General features: G+C 50.3%; 1 pseudogene; it reads left to right on the forward strand.

Moving 5' to 3' along the window:
- The first annotated feature begins 12,323 nt into the window (after nt 1-12,323).
- On the forward strand, nt 12,324-12,780 carry LOC120247458 (annotated as a pseudogene).
- Nucleotides 12,781-14,486: the final 1,706 nt, after the last annotated feature.

Raw genomic sequence — 14,486 nt, forward strand, 5'->3', positions numbered from 1 at the left:
GCTGAAGCAGGAAGCAAAATGGACGGTGCTGACAAGGAGAAGCCTCTGGGGGTGGGGAGCATATTCTGAAGGGGGTATAATTTGTGCCTAAAGAGTCCATGGATTGTGGCCTCTTGTGGGACCTAAAATCATTCGGAATGCAGCTGGCGAGCCTAATTTCTCTTTTCTTGGTATTGTTGGGCATTTTACCTCCTTCGCTCTTGTTTCAACTCTTAGTTGCTATCAGAAAGGCCAACATAGAAAGTCTGAGGACAGCCAGCTTGGGATACAGGAAGGGATGCAAACTGCACAGGAAGCACGTGTCTGCACCCTCCTCCCCTCTCCCTCATTCTGTCCCTCATGGAGGCCGTGAGCTCTAGAACCTTCTCTGGAGCCGTGACAGTGTTTCCGATGCATTTCTGGGGGGTTATTTCACAGCCCCCAACCTGGTGACGGTCATTGCTCTTACTCCATCACAGCCAAAGGAAAAAGTGTCTATCACGCTATTCAGTTGGGGAGAGGCATGATGAGCTTCCCAGGCTTCCTCCCCGGCTGGTAAATGAAGGGTGAAATGTCAGGTCAGAGGGTCCCTTGATCCCTGTACTCAGTCCTTGCAGATCCGCTGGCCACAGAGCAGAAGGGCCCTTTCTGCTCAGGTTCAGGGGACTGCAGGGAAGACAACAGACCTTCTCTCAACCTTCACCAGCCTGGTGGAAGCGGCCCCGTCTCCTCTCTCGTTTGGCTCGAGATCCTCCCAGGCCAACGGCAGAGCTTCTTCTCTTGGCTGATTGGTTGCTAAATGAAGCCCCTTCCGGCCAAGCAGTTCACATGAGCCCGCTGGCCCGTGCACCAGGAAATTGGGTCTAAAAGAAATCAGGGACTTCATCAACTATACATGTATAATGACCATCATTCGAACAGATGATCACTACTGACCCACAGCTCCAGGCCTGTGCCTCCTCACAGCATCCACGGGTCCTGAGCCCGGATCCATCCCTGTTGTCACCAGCGTGTTCTGGAAGGGCCGAGAAAATACAATCGGTGAGCCTGATTAAATGAACCTTGCGTTATTCTCCTCTGCTCTGAAACTCTGCAATGGCGCGAGGCGCTGGCTGGCAGAACGTGGGTATACTCGAGCCCTGGGCTGTTCTTACCCAAGGAATGCCAGTTGGGCTTTTTCTGGCCCCCCCCCTTCCTGGAAAAACCCACGGGGACAAGGGCCAGGAACATAAAGCCCACGGACGCTTCAATGGAGTTTGGTGGAAGAGGAATATTCACAACAGAGAGAAAGAAGCAGTCACACGTCTCTTTTCTCCAAGTTGATGTCATCTGAATTTCCTTTTCTTTACAAAGGTCCTGGTTTTTAGGTTTCACGAAGGCCATGTTGTGTGGGAGGCTGCTGGGGGAGGGGGATTTTAAAATGGCCTTGGGGGGGGTGCGTGGGTGGCTCAGGGTTAAGCGTTGGGACTCTTGCTTTGGGCTCAGGTCATGATCTCCAAGTTTGGGGGTTCGGGGCCTGCACTGGGCTCTGTGCAGACGGTGCTTGGGATCCTCTCTCTTCCCTCTTTCTCTGCCCCTGCTATGCACACGCTCTCTCTCTCTCTCTCTCAAAATAAGTGAACTTTAAAAATGAATAAACAAACAAATAAATAAAATAAAAATGGCCTTGGGCCTCTGAGTTTGGCCTCTTATAATTCCAGGGGTGACCCAGTGTTCTAAAGCCCTTTGATGAGGACAATATTTCATAAAGGTGTCCAGAATCCTGACAGCTGTGGTCTCCAGTCAACCTTGGGCTAACACGGTTCAACAGATGACCTGGATAATTTGTTCTAAAACACTCTGCAGACGTACCGTTGGGTCTGGCTGCTGCCTTCGGCCAGAGGGCTCTCTGGTTCCAAGCCCCCAGGGAAATTCTCACATAAAATTTTTAGAGCTTTACTGTGATTAATTACTGCACTGTCCTACTTGACTGATTTATAGAGGCCTCAGAACACTCCACGCTGTGTCAGGGTAGGCTTCTTACGGACACATCGGTTACTCTACAATTTCTGAACATTTCTGCAAGTATAGTATCAGACCTTGGCTAGAATCACAGCCCTATTATATTGTTCCTGTGGAAAAATTACATCTAGTTTCTGTCATGAACTTCTAGTACCTCTATTTCAGGAACAAAATAGAATATTCTGAACAGGTAATTGTAAATCTCCAGATAATTCAAGACAGCTCATGATAAGTAAAAAGTCAGAGCAAATGTACTATATGTATTGTACGAGGACTACAGGCTTTTTTCTTCTGTACATTCACCAGGAGGGACAAGGCCAGGGACATGTTTGCCAGGGCCTTTCAGGACCCAGGGGAACCTGTCACTCTTCCCACAGCCAGCCATTACAGAACAGCCTGCTGTGTGAGATAAAGTAAGAGCCGCCAACAGCCAGAGGCTCCCCTGCTCCTACTGAATATGGCTCCTGGGGCCTCTTTACTTGGCTGGTGTCCCTTTACTCTCTTTGGATGGAATCCCAACAGTGGATGGCAATTATATTCCTGCCTATTTTGGCATCCCTGCTCAAAGATTCTCTACCGTTGCTCTCCCAGTCCCTTAAAGCCCCTCTCTACTTCTGACACCTCCAAATCCCCATGTATCACCGACGCCATACATCTGAGTGGCACAATACCCTCTTTGGATTGGCCTTTTGGGGACTATGCCTCGCACAGTGTACGCGGAAGATCACAAATGGCGGGGTTCTGAGGGTTAGTCCTGGGAGCAGCCAGCACCCCCTTTGCTCCCCATTTTTTGGCTGGAACACAACCACACGGCCACACCTACCTGCAGAGCAGGCTGGGACACGTGGCTGGATCTCTCCAAAGAGGAAATAAGTGTAAGGAGCAGGTAGCCAATCTCTGCCACACCTTCTTGATGCAGCCCATCCTTCCCAGTTCATTCTGACAAGTCCCCTCGTAAGAAAACTTGAGTTCACATTCCTCTGATTTTTGTGCAAAGGGAGGAAGCTGACAAGATCAAAAGGGAAGAATACACAAGACGCCGGAGCCGGGATTAAATCTCCCAACGAGTGTGGGCTGGCAGAGCTGGAGTTCAGCTTAAGGGCCCCCTTCTTGTCATCAGAATGGCCAACAGGCTGGGATGCTGAGACAGAGGTTGTAATAATGATCCCGTTTATCCCAGATTTACACTGTAATAATCCCAGTCTATCCCGGATCCATTCTACAAATCTCCCTCCCCTCCTATGGGTACCAGAATGTCAATCTGCTCTGAAGCTTCTCTTGAGTTCTAAGCCCTCTGAGCAGAACTGGGGCCCAAGCATATTGCCTCATCTCTGCCAGAACCTTCCCTGGAGGATGGGCCTCACCCTTGGCTGACAGTCCATAACCTGCTACAGGTGACCATGTAGGTCTAGCCCCGTGAAGCAACCTGAACATGACTCCTGCATGGGGACACCTACTGCTGGGCCCCACCCACAGACATGGACAACAGCCTCGTCTGGACCAAAGTTTTCCATCATTTAGAGACTGGACACTGGCCGACCTTCTGCGGAGTCAGCCTGGCCGTTGCCTTTTTCACACCTGGTTTACATTCTGCTCTTGCCCATTTTGTCCCCAGGGTCATTAGCACCTCAGAGCTGGGTCCATGTGAAGAATGCTCTGGAAGGTGTGAACCTTCTTCCTTTGGTAGGAGTTCCAGGGCTTGAGCTGAGAAAAGGGGGATCTCTGACCTGGAGCTGTAGGTGGTGATCAAAGCAAGGAAGCTGCTGCACTCAAGAGTCACATGGAAAGGTCAATGAGCCAGAGAAGTCTTCCCGTCTCCAGACAGGGGAGCCAGAGGCAGATTCTGAGAGCCACCGTGGAGAAGGGAGAGAAGCATTCCCGGCACGGGCAGAGGCAGCCTGCAGGGCTCTCATGGGGGGCCGAAGTGCGAGGGAAACCCAGTGCACCTAAGGACTAAGAATTGGGCAGTTTCCCAGAGTCTGCTCCTTCCTTTCTTGTCACAGGAGTGAGCTCTATGCCGGGCTGTGGATTATCTCTTTTGGCAAAAGGCACCAGTAGGAAGCTAGCCTTTGTCTAGCTCTCAATCCTCCCGTGAGGAAATGCCCATGTGGAAGCATCTGGTCTGCTGCGCGGGTGGAGCCAAGGCACGGCTCTCAAGGAGCCAGTTCTCTGACGTGGGCCTCAACTCTGCTCCTGGAAGTCGAGTGTTCACACTCTTGCTGACCCTCCCAACAAGTAAACCTGGGTTCTCTTTGCAACTAAACCTGACTGACAGAGTTGGTCCTATGTTTCTGCTAATTGCAGATCTTTGGGAACTCACAAATGCGCGGTGGGAACTCACAAACGCGTGGTGGGAACTCACAAATGTGTGGTGGGAACTCACAAATGCGCGGTGGGAACTCACAAACGCGTGGTGGGAACTCACAAATGTGTGGTGGGAACTCACAAATGCGTGGTGGGAACTCCCGTCTGGTGGCCCACGGAGACACCTCCTGTGGAAATGTCGAGTACTTCTATTTAGTGACGTCCCATAGATTCTCAAAGTTGGTCATTTTAATTAGCGGCCACGGGAAAAGGGTGTGAAACCCAGTCCTTCAAGTTTTTGGTTTTGTTTTACAGTAAGACTTTTGCTTGGCTTTTTCTGGCAGACGAACATCAGACAGACACTTCTTATAACATCAAGACACCCAGGCTGGCCCTTTCCTCACAAGAGGTTGATGGCATGTGACACTGTTATGTTGGTTCCGCAGGGACTGCTTTTGCCAGAATCTTCATTCAGGTGCTTGGGAAACACCTGCAAGCCCAGCCGCCTTCCTCCTGCAGGCTGTCTGCAGCCCCAGCTCTTCTTACCACAGGCCTCGGGGATGTTCCTGGGCCATGTGACCAATGAACCCTCTGAGAAGCACCTTCTGGGGCCCTGAGCTCCTACCTGAAGTTGAGGAAGGGAGGCGCTAAGTGACATTACTCCTCTAGGTGGCAAAACTCATGTGAAAATCGTGGCACGAGCAAAGACAGCTTGGATGGCATCAAACACTGAAGGAGGTCACACTTCTTTCCTGAGCCCCCTATGTACGAGCGTTCACTTATTTCTATCTAATTATTGATCAAAACAAAGTAATGCCCTTCCTTCCCCTACCTCTAAAAACCATGACCACAAACACCCATGCGGAGGATGGGGAACCCCAGAGCCTGCCTGGGTCGCAACCCCCCACCTCACTGCCAGACTCTGTTTATCCAGGCCCAGGGCCAGGCTGGTTCTGAGCAAGAAGCTCTGATTCTCTGTGCGGGGGTTTCCACACTGGGTCCCCTGTTCCGTCAGCACATGCTCGCTGAGCACTCACTATGTGCTAGGCACCCTGCCAGGCACCAGAGGCACAGAAATAACTGAGACATGGCGCAGGCCCCCGGGAACTCATCACTGATGGGGCTGACGGAAGCAGCAGAATTTCACTTACACTATGCAGAGGGAGCCCAGAAGAGAGGCACAATCCAGTTCTTGGCGCTGCTTTCTGCCATATTCTTCTGGGCTCCATTCCTGGCCTCGTGAGCTTCCCAGTACCCTGGCTCCTCTAGAGCTAAGTTCTTCTCTAAACCCAGGCACAGGACCCAGGCAGCGCCATGTTACCCACCATGTGCCAGACTGCAACCACCAATACCTGCCAGTCCCTCTGAAGATGATGTGCTCCCTCTACTCATCAGCAGGGCTACCCTGGTCGGAAAGGTCAGCAAAAAGATGTGGCCACCAACTGACCCGGAAGCTGGAGCTGGACCCTGGCACTTGGAGGCTCCTTACCCCCTCCCTTGTCCTTGGATCGTGGTTTCTGCTTTCTTGCACCCAGAGGCTATATCCCAAGGTGGTGTGGTGTTGAAAACACCTGCATGGTGTGTGTGGCTAGACCGTGTGAAGGCGTCTTTATAGCCGTTGGTGAACAGGTACACGGTTCCATTCATCTTGCTGCTGCCCAAGACAAGACTCGTATGTAAGTCCCCTTTGCTCATGAAAACCGCCACCCACCATCCTGGAATGACTGCCTCTTTCTCCAGTCTCTCCCTCCCCTCAGAGTTCAGGGGCTAATTTCAGATTGCACCCAGGAAGCTCCCAGGAGGGTTACAGACCAACACATGCCCTCCATGCTGGGCCCTCGACGGGGTTCACCTGTCTCTGCCATGTCAGCTGGGTCTTCCAGCATAGAGAGGGCCTAGCCTGTCCCAGCAGGCACACAGCATACCAGCTCAGCCTTCTCTGCTCCATCTGGCCCAAGTTCACCTCTACCTGGCCCTGTCACTAGATATAGCAGCTTGGACTGCACTGAAATCTGTACACCCTCTAACAGTGTAAAACAAAGTGTCCTCTGAGCTCTGTGTGTCAAGCTGACATTTCACCATGTCAGGCTGGGTGCGGGTAACACATTCTCTGCAGGTTCCTGCCTCAGGAAATAATGGTATATTCGTAAATGTAACAGCCCTGAGGTTCTGTACATAAACCCCCCTCAGCAATCAGGATGCAGAGAATTAGAAATCGGAAGCCCCGAGGTCCACATGGAGACTTCACTGTGTTGGTCTGATACCTATGAGATTCTTCTTGTTGATTCCACTCGGTAGCCTTACCTGACCCCTTTCCTGCTGCAGCCAGAACCCTCAGGACATTGTGTGGACCTTCTCTTTTGTCCTCGGCTTGATTACCTGTATTAGCCAGAGTTCTCCAGAGAAACAGAGTCAATAGGAGATCTACTTATCCATTCATCTATCTGTCAAGATATTCATTTTAAGGAACTGGCTCACGTGATTATGGGCAGAGAGATCGCAGATTCTACTACTGTCTGCAGGTTGGAGGCCCAGGACAGACAATGGTGTAAATTCTAATCCAGGTACAGAGAAGACTGACGTCCCAGCTCGAAGACTGGCAAGCAGAGAGGAAGAATTTTTTCTTAGGCTTCCTTCTACTCAGGCTGGGATGGGCCCCACCCACGTTAGGGAGGACAATCAGCTTTATTCAGTCCACCAGCTCAAATATTAATCTTATCTCAAACCATCCTCCCAGACACCAAATATCTGGCCACCCCATGGCCCCATCAAGCGGACACAAAATTAACACCACTTACCTGTTTTTGCTGCCTTCCTGACCCATCACTTCACCTGGAGCGTAGCTCATTTTCTTCCTTTGGTCGTGGCACGTGTGGCCTTGGATCTCCAGGTAACTGGCCTCAGGCCTTGCCCTCCACAACTTCCTTTCAGGGCAGGCCTAGCTGGAGGCCCTGGCTCCTCCAGTCCTTCCCACCCAGACGCTGGCCTTTGGATGTTCTGATACTAGAACCTTCCTTCCTTCCCCGCTGTACCCTGTCGAGAGCTTTCTTTCATGCCACCATGCCTGGTGATATCAAGGCAGTCTTCCAGGAAGGCATTGCTTTCTCTCTGCTCAGCGTTATGGATCGACCCATTCCAACGCCCTCTACTCACTCATAGTACTTCGTGCCCTGGGAACCATCAAGTAGAAGGGAGTATTTGTCCATACCTTCCCATCTTCCATTCTTCCAGGAGGGAACTCTGCTGTTTCAGATCCCTGAAGCAGCCCTGGGGCCACGGCTGTACAGCTTATGCTGCTTTGGCTCCCTTCTGAGCTCCTTCTAGACCTGCTCTCAAGAGTGCAAATCTAGATCCCAGACACCACCGCCTCTGCGGTCTCCGCCGCCTGTTGCACAGCTCGGTTAATGGCAACCAAGCGTGCAGATCAGCGGCACCTGCACGGCCGCGTGTCCCTGCGAAAGGGCAGGGCGGCGCATGCGTGGACGTCCTAGCGTGAAGGAGGGGCTTCGGGCCCGTGGACCTGGATTCTCTGGCTCAGTGATTTCCTGGCAACGCTGCCAGTGTTTTTCTTGCAGAATGAACTAGAGTCAAGGGTTCAACTACAGAGATGGGGGATCACTGTAGTAAGATGACTAGTGTCTTAACCCAACATTTTGAATGTGTGTGTGTGTGTGTGTGTGTGTGTGTTTCCCCATCCACAAATGATCCTAAGATGGAGGGATCACTGGGGGCACATGATGGCTCAGTCGGTTGAGCGGCTGCCTTCAGCTCAGGTCATGATGTCCCACTTTGTAAGTTCGAGCCCGAGTCAGGCTCTTTGCTGTCAGCACAGAGTCCACTTCGGATCCTCTCTCTCTCTCTGCCCCTCCCTCCTCTGCTCGTACTCTCTCTCTCTCTCTCAAAACTAAACAAACCTGAAAAAAGAAGTAGGCATTATTGTTGTTTCCATCTCACAGATGAGGAAGCTGTTTAACCAAACATTGAATCATTTTTCTGCAGTCACAGAGCTAGGTGGGAGGGGCATGAAATGAACCCAGGCAGCCTGGCTACCCGGTCAGCGCGTTTAACCTCCTCCCCAGATGGCCTCAGTGGAGCGGTGAGGACCCACCACCTTCTCTGTCCCACCCGCGGCAGCCCACGCCAGCATTTCCCACTTGACATTTGTAAAATAGGGGTTAAAGAGATAACTGAGTAGACGCCAGGCCTGCCTGCCTGCAGGAGAGTGTCCTGCCCAAAGCAGATGTGGAGACTCCTACACGTCCTCCATCCCACTTAGTAGCCTGGAGGTGAGGCCTTGAATAGCAACCTCAAAGAACAACTTTGGGGAGCACAGGCCTGTAGTGTCATACAGACCTGGCTTCAGACCCCAGGTCCTCTCCATACTAGTCACAGGACCTCAGCTGGTTTCCTCAACACCCTGAACTTGTTTCCTCACCAGAAAATAGGATAATAGTAGAGTACCTGCGTCATAGGGTTTTTGAATTTTAGCTCTTAGAATTACATAAGGCAACGTATATAAGGGGTGTGGCAAAGCTCCCTGTGAACTGGAGCTGCTCCAAAGTCCTCTCTTTCACGAGGACAATGCCCTCCACTCCTTACACCCTGGCCGAGACCTCTCAGGGCAGGAAGCAGCCCTTAAAGATACTAGTGATTCCTCCTTTAAAAAAAATATTTATTGAGGCGCCTGGGTGGCTTAGTCGGTTAAGCGTCCGACTTTCGCTTAGGTCATGATCTCGCGGTTCGTGGGTTAGAGCCCCGCGTCCAGCTCTGTGCTGACTGCCGGCTCAGAGCCTGGAGCCTGTTTCAGTCTGTGACTCCCTCTCTCTCTGACCCTCCCCTGCTCACGCTGTCTCTCTCTCTCTCTCTTAGAAATAAAATAAAAATATTTAAAAAAATATTTATTTTTGAGGGGGGGAGAGGGACAGAGAGAGAAGGGGACAGAGGATCCAAAGCAGGCTCTGAGCTGTCAGCACAGAGCCCGATGTGGGGCTCGAACCCACGAACCGTGAGATCATGACCTGAGCCAAAGTTGGACACTTAACCAACTGAGCCATGCAAGTGCCCCTGATTCCACTTTTTTATTTATAGTCCCACCCCCACCCCTGGCACTCTGGACCAAGCCCAGAAGTGTTTTGGGGGTGAGGCTAGAGGAGAGGGTGGAGGGGATTTAGCAGACACAGATACACCCAGGTGCATGTGGTATGTACCCCAATAACTCTCTCCTGCTGGAACCCCGCACTGTATACTTAAAAGGAAGTAAATAAAATATTGAAAGGAGATCAATAATCAATCTATGAAGTTAGAGAACCTTCTAAGAGGATTAAATAATTGTTGAAGAAAATGACATGAAGCAGAGCAGAACAACAACAACAAAAAGAAACAGAAAAGAACAAATCAAAAAGTGGCATGCATACGCACACAGTTACGTGAAACAAAAAGAATTTAGTAATTTGAGAGATAATATGAGCAAAATTGGAGATAATACACATAATAGGTTAAAGAAAAGAAAAATGGTCAAATTATGTAGATACAATGAACTCAGGAAACATTTACTTGTTTGCCAATTTTTTATTGTAATAAAACACACAAAATTTACCATCTCAACCATTTTTAGGTGTATAGTTTAGGGGGATTAAGTGCATTCAGAACTCTTTTCATCTTGTAAAACTGAACCTCTGTACCCAGTAGCTCTTCCTCCTCCCCTTCTCCAGCCACTGGCAACCCCCATTCTACTTTTTATGTTTATGATTTTGACGAAGTGCCTTGTTTAAGTGGAATCACAATATTCGTCTTCATCTGGCTGACTTCTTTCATTCAGCATAATGTCCTCAAAGTTCATCCATGTCGTAGCTCATGTCTGAACGTCCTTCCTTTTAAAGGCAGAAGAAGAATATTCCAGTGTATGTATAGACCACACTTTGCTTACCCATTCTTCACTCCACGGACACTGAGGTTGCTTCCATGTTTTTATAGCAACTGTGAATAATGCTCCTATAAACACGGGTGTACAAATATCCCTTTGAGTCTTTGCTTTCAGTTCTTTTGGGTACATACCCAGAAGTGGGATTGCTGGATTATATGGTAGTTCTGTTTTTAATGTTTTGAGGAACCTCCATACTATTTTCCAAAGTGGCGGCACCAAGTTACACTCCCACCAATAGTGCGTAAAGATTCCCTTTTCTACACATCCTTGCCAACACTTATTTTCCTTTGTTGTTTTGTTTGTTTGTTTTGGTTTTTGGTAGTTGCCATTCTAATGAATGTGTATTGGTGGCTCACTACAGCTTTTTTTTTTTAATGTTTATTTATTTTAGAGACAAATAGACAGAGCACAGCGGGGGAGGGGCAGAGAGAGAGGGAGACAATCTGAAGCAACCTCTAGGCTTTGAGCTGTCAGCACAGAACCCGATGCAGGGCTTGAACCCAAGAACCTTGAGATCATAAAGTGAGCTGAAGTCTGACACTTAACCGACTGAGCCACCCAGGTGCCCCTCACTACACTTTTGATTTACGTTTCCCTAATGATTAGTGATGTTGGGCATCTTTTTTTCATGTGTTTATTGGCTGAAATATTTATTTTTACAGGATTACAGTAGGATTTGGGCTTTCTTTTAAGATTAGTTAATAAAACAGCACTTAACTGGGCTGTTAAAGAATAACTTGGCAGAAGAAGAATATTCCAGTGTATGTATAGACCACACTTTGATGCATTCAGTGGTAGTTTAGAGTCCAAGAGTTCATCCTCCTCTTAGGCAACAGGAAAAATGTTTCTTCAGAACGTAAGGAAGCAGGACTGGATGTGTTACTGAGTCCTGGCCTGTAGGGGGCGCCCAAGAGCAGACCACCCTAGATGCTTCTTCCAAAGGATCCAAGGGTCTTACCCCAGGTGCCCTACTGCTTTCCCCAGATGTGTAGGGGTTAGACAGGCTGGCTGTAGCAGAACATTCCTTCAAGCAGAAATGGCCCCACAAAGCACAACTCACTTTAGCGGGTCATGTCCACACCCTAAAATCACCAACAGTCAATGATTCATTCATTCATTTGCTCAGTAAATATGTGTACCAACACTCTGTTTGCCAGGCACTGAGACCTATGTTTGCAACAGAAGATGGTCGAAGCAGATTTGGGTTACAACCTGTATAAATGCTTCAGAACAGTGAGCAGGAACAAAGGTCCAGAACCCCTCTCCCCAGAGCCCCACTTTCAGGGAGGCCAGTAGTGAGAAGGTACACTTCAGAGATGTCCCTTTATTAAATGGAATATTGCTTATGGCTCTGCAGTATACCGAGCCTTCTCAGAGGCCGGATGTGCTGTGTGTCTATCAGTCAGGCTGAGCCTTCAGCTCAAAATGCATCCCTGCAGGGGAGAGAAAAACTTTCCCCTTTCTTAAGGGAAAGAGAACATTAACTAAGCATCACCGACAGGACTGGAACAGTGCAACATTTTTAGCTATTAACTTGTGTTTCTCTTCTAGGGCCCTGGGCTGGAGAAGGACCTCAGAGAGGAGCAGCTGGGTGGGTCCCAGTCTCTGGGAACATATTCTGCTGCTGGGGTGGTTCAGCCAAGGGGGCGGGGGTCTGGCAGACCTCAGATTATCCAGGAAAATGGAGATCTCCGTGGTAAGCAGTGCAGACAGAGCACAGTGTGGATGAGACTCAGGCTTTGTTCTTCTCCCGCTGTGTGCGTGTGCGTGTGTGCGCGCGCGCGAGTGTTTTGTGGGAACAGCCCTGATAATTGATGAGGCTAAACTTCTTCCTTACCTGGCAGGGTGAGAGCTCAGAGTCAAAATTAAGTTGATTTACATGTTGCCACGGTAGCAGAGAACCTGGAAGTCTCCTGCGCTGTGGCAGGTGTGGAAGGGATGGAAGCTCGCTGCAAGAGAGTTAGCAGTGTCTTAACAGCGTGCATTTAACATATCTTACCACGCCACCCAGCCATCCCACCCCTAGGCACCCCTAGAGGAAGTAAGAACATAACCCAGTCTTTCTCTTTCTCTTCTGCTCCAAGGCGCTTTGGGAGCCCCCAGCTTCAGTGCAGACATGGCCAAGTCCGAGAACATCACGCACAGCCAGTCGCAAAAATGGCACAGAAATGGCATCAAGAAACCCCAGTCACAAAAATATGAATCTTTTATGGGTAGACCCCAAGTTCCTGAAGAACATGCGCTTTGCGAAGAAGCACAACAAGAAATGCCTGAAGATGCAGGCCAGCAATGCCAAGGCCACGAGCGCATGTGCTGAGGCTGTCAAGGCCCTCGTCAAGCCCAACATCCCAAGGACTGGCAGCCGCAAGTTCAATCGACTTGCCTGCACCTCTCACCCCAAGCTCGGGAGACATGCTCGTGCCCCCATTGCCAAGGGTCTCAGGCTCTGCCAGCCAAAGTCCAAGGCCAAGACTCAAATCAAGGCCCAGGCTGCAGCTGCGACCCCGGCTCCAGCTCCAGCTGTGGCTCAGGCTCCCATAGGTGCCCTGCCCCCCACAAAGTCTCTGGTGTAGAGGCTTCTGCTTGCCAGTGGGAGGATGGAGAGAACGATATGATCCCGGGCTTCTGTTTGCATGGGGCTGGGGGCCTGCTGTGCTGTGCTGTTTGCGCAGAGAAGCTGGTGGCAGGAGCTGTCAAAAAAAAAAAAAAAAAAAGGAGCACCTATATCCACGCAAAGACTTTCTCGAATGTTCACAGAGGGCTTGAGCATCATGACCTCACACTGGAATAAACAAATCGTGGTATGCTCCTGCGCCGGAACAGCACTCAGCCATAAAGAGGAGGAAGGTACAGATGTGTACGACAACATGCTGAATCTGACAGACACTGTGCTGAGGGAAATTCCATTCAAACGAAATGCTAGGAAACAAATCTGTAGTGACAGAAAGCAGATGGGTGGTTGCTTGGAGCTGGGGCGGGGTCAGGGATTGCAGCAAGGGGCAGGAGGGAACATTCTGGGGTGTTGGTAATGTTCTAGAAGCCAAATGTGGCGGCGGTTCTACTGGTGTACACGTGCCGCACGACCGATCAAACTGTGTACTCCAAATAGATGCATTTTGTCGTGCGTGCCCCTTAGGACACTTAGGTTGACTTAGAGACCGTCCAGAGGTACGACTTTGTTGCACTAGAGCTGGTGTGGTGTGTCGGACCCACTGCCAAGATTATTCCACTTAGTCTTCATGGTACGGTTGTCGGAGAGCCATGATTACCTCCTTGTCAAGGACTTAGCAACACTGGTAAGGAATTGTTCAGGACCCTCCGCCCCCCCCACTCCCGTCCTCCTGTGAGTCTCCCTCACTCTGACGCCAAGGCCACGCTCACAGCACCTCTGGGCGGCGGAATCCCTACAACAAGCAATTGTGTGACACCAGCTTGGGCCGTGGTGGCGGGAAAGTCCTGCCATTTAACTCAGCTCTGACCCTGTACTCCTGGAGATAGCGAGGGACCCCACGGGTAAGGGCCCCGCCCTAGAAGACTGTATCCCCCCCACCCCGCCCCTGCTTCAGACACGAGCCACAAGTCCAGGTTGTTATCTGTGCTTTTGACCAACTGGCTGTAGAAGGGAGGTTCCCAGGAACCTCCTCAGGTTTGGTTAATTTGCTACAGGGGCTCAGAGAAAGAAACGTTTTACTTATTAGGTCACTCACTGGTTTCCTACAAAAGGATGTAAGAGCCGATGGAAGAGACGATAGAGGAGATGCAGAGGGTGAGGGATGGGGAAGGCACGGAGTTTCCGTGCCCTCTCGAGGCTCACCGCTCAACCCGATCTCTATGGGCTCCCCCACCTGGAAGCTCCTGGAACCCCAGACTTTGGGGATTTTTACGGAGGTTTCATCATGTACACATGATCAGTCATGAACCCTGGAGAAGGGAGGGGGCTGACAGTTCCAAGCTTCTCATCTTTCTGATGGGCAGCTCCCCATTCCATCCAGGAGCCCACCTAGCATCACCTCCTTAGAACAAAAGTCACTCCTGTCACCCAGGAAACTAAAAGGGTTTTAGAAGCTTCGTGCCAAGAAACAGCAGAAACCAATGTACATTTTTTTTTCCTTTACATATTGTTCTATTATCTGACAGGACTCAAGGCTTAGGGAAAACCACCCGAGTGGCGCTTGGCTGGGGCACTGTGGCCACAAAGCACCTCTCTAACAAAGACCCTAGACGGTCATTAGCAGCTCACTTTGTAGGAAAACACCTGCCTGCTCTCTGGGGGGCTGAA

This window comes from Hyaena hyaena, unplaced genomic scaffold (genome assembly GCF_003009895.1).
Source record: "Hyaena hyaena isolate Hyena2069 unplaced genomic scaffold, ASM300989v1 scaffold_525, whole genome shotgun sequence".
Classification (NCBI taxonomy): domain Eukaryota; kingdom Metazoa; phylum Chordata; class Mammalia; order Carnivora; family Hyaenidae; genus Hyaena; species Hyaena hyaena.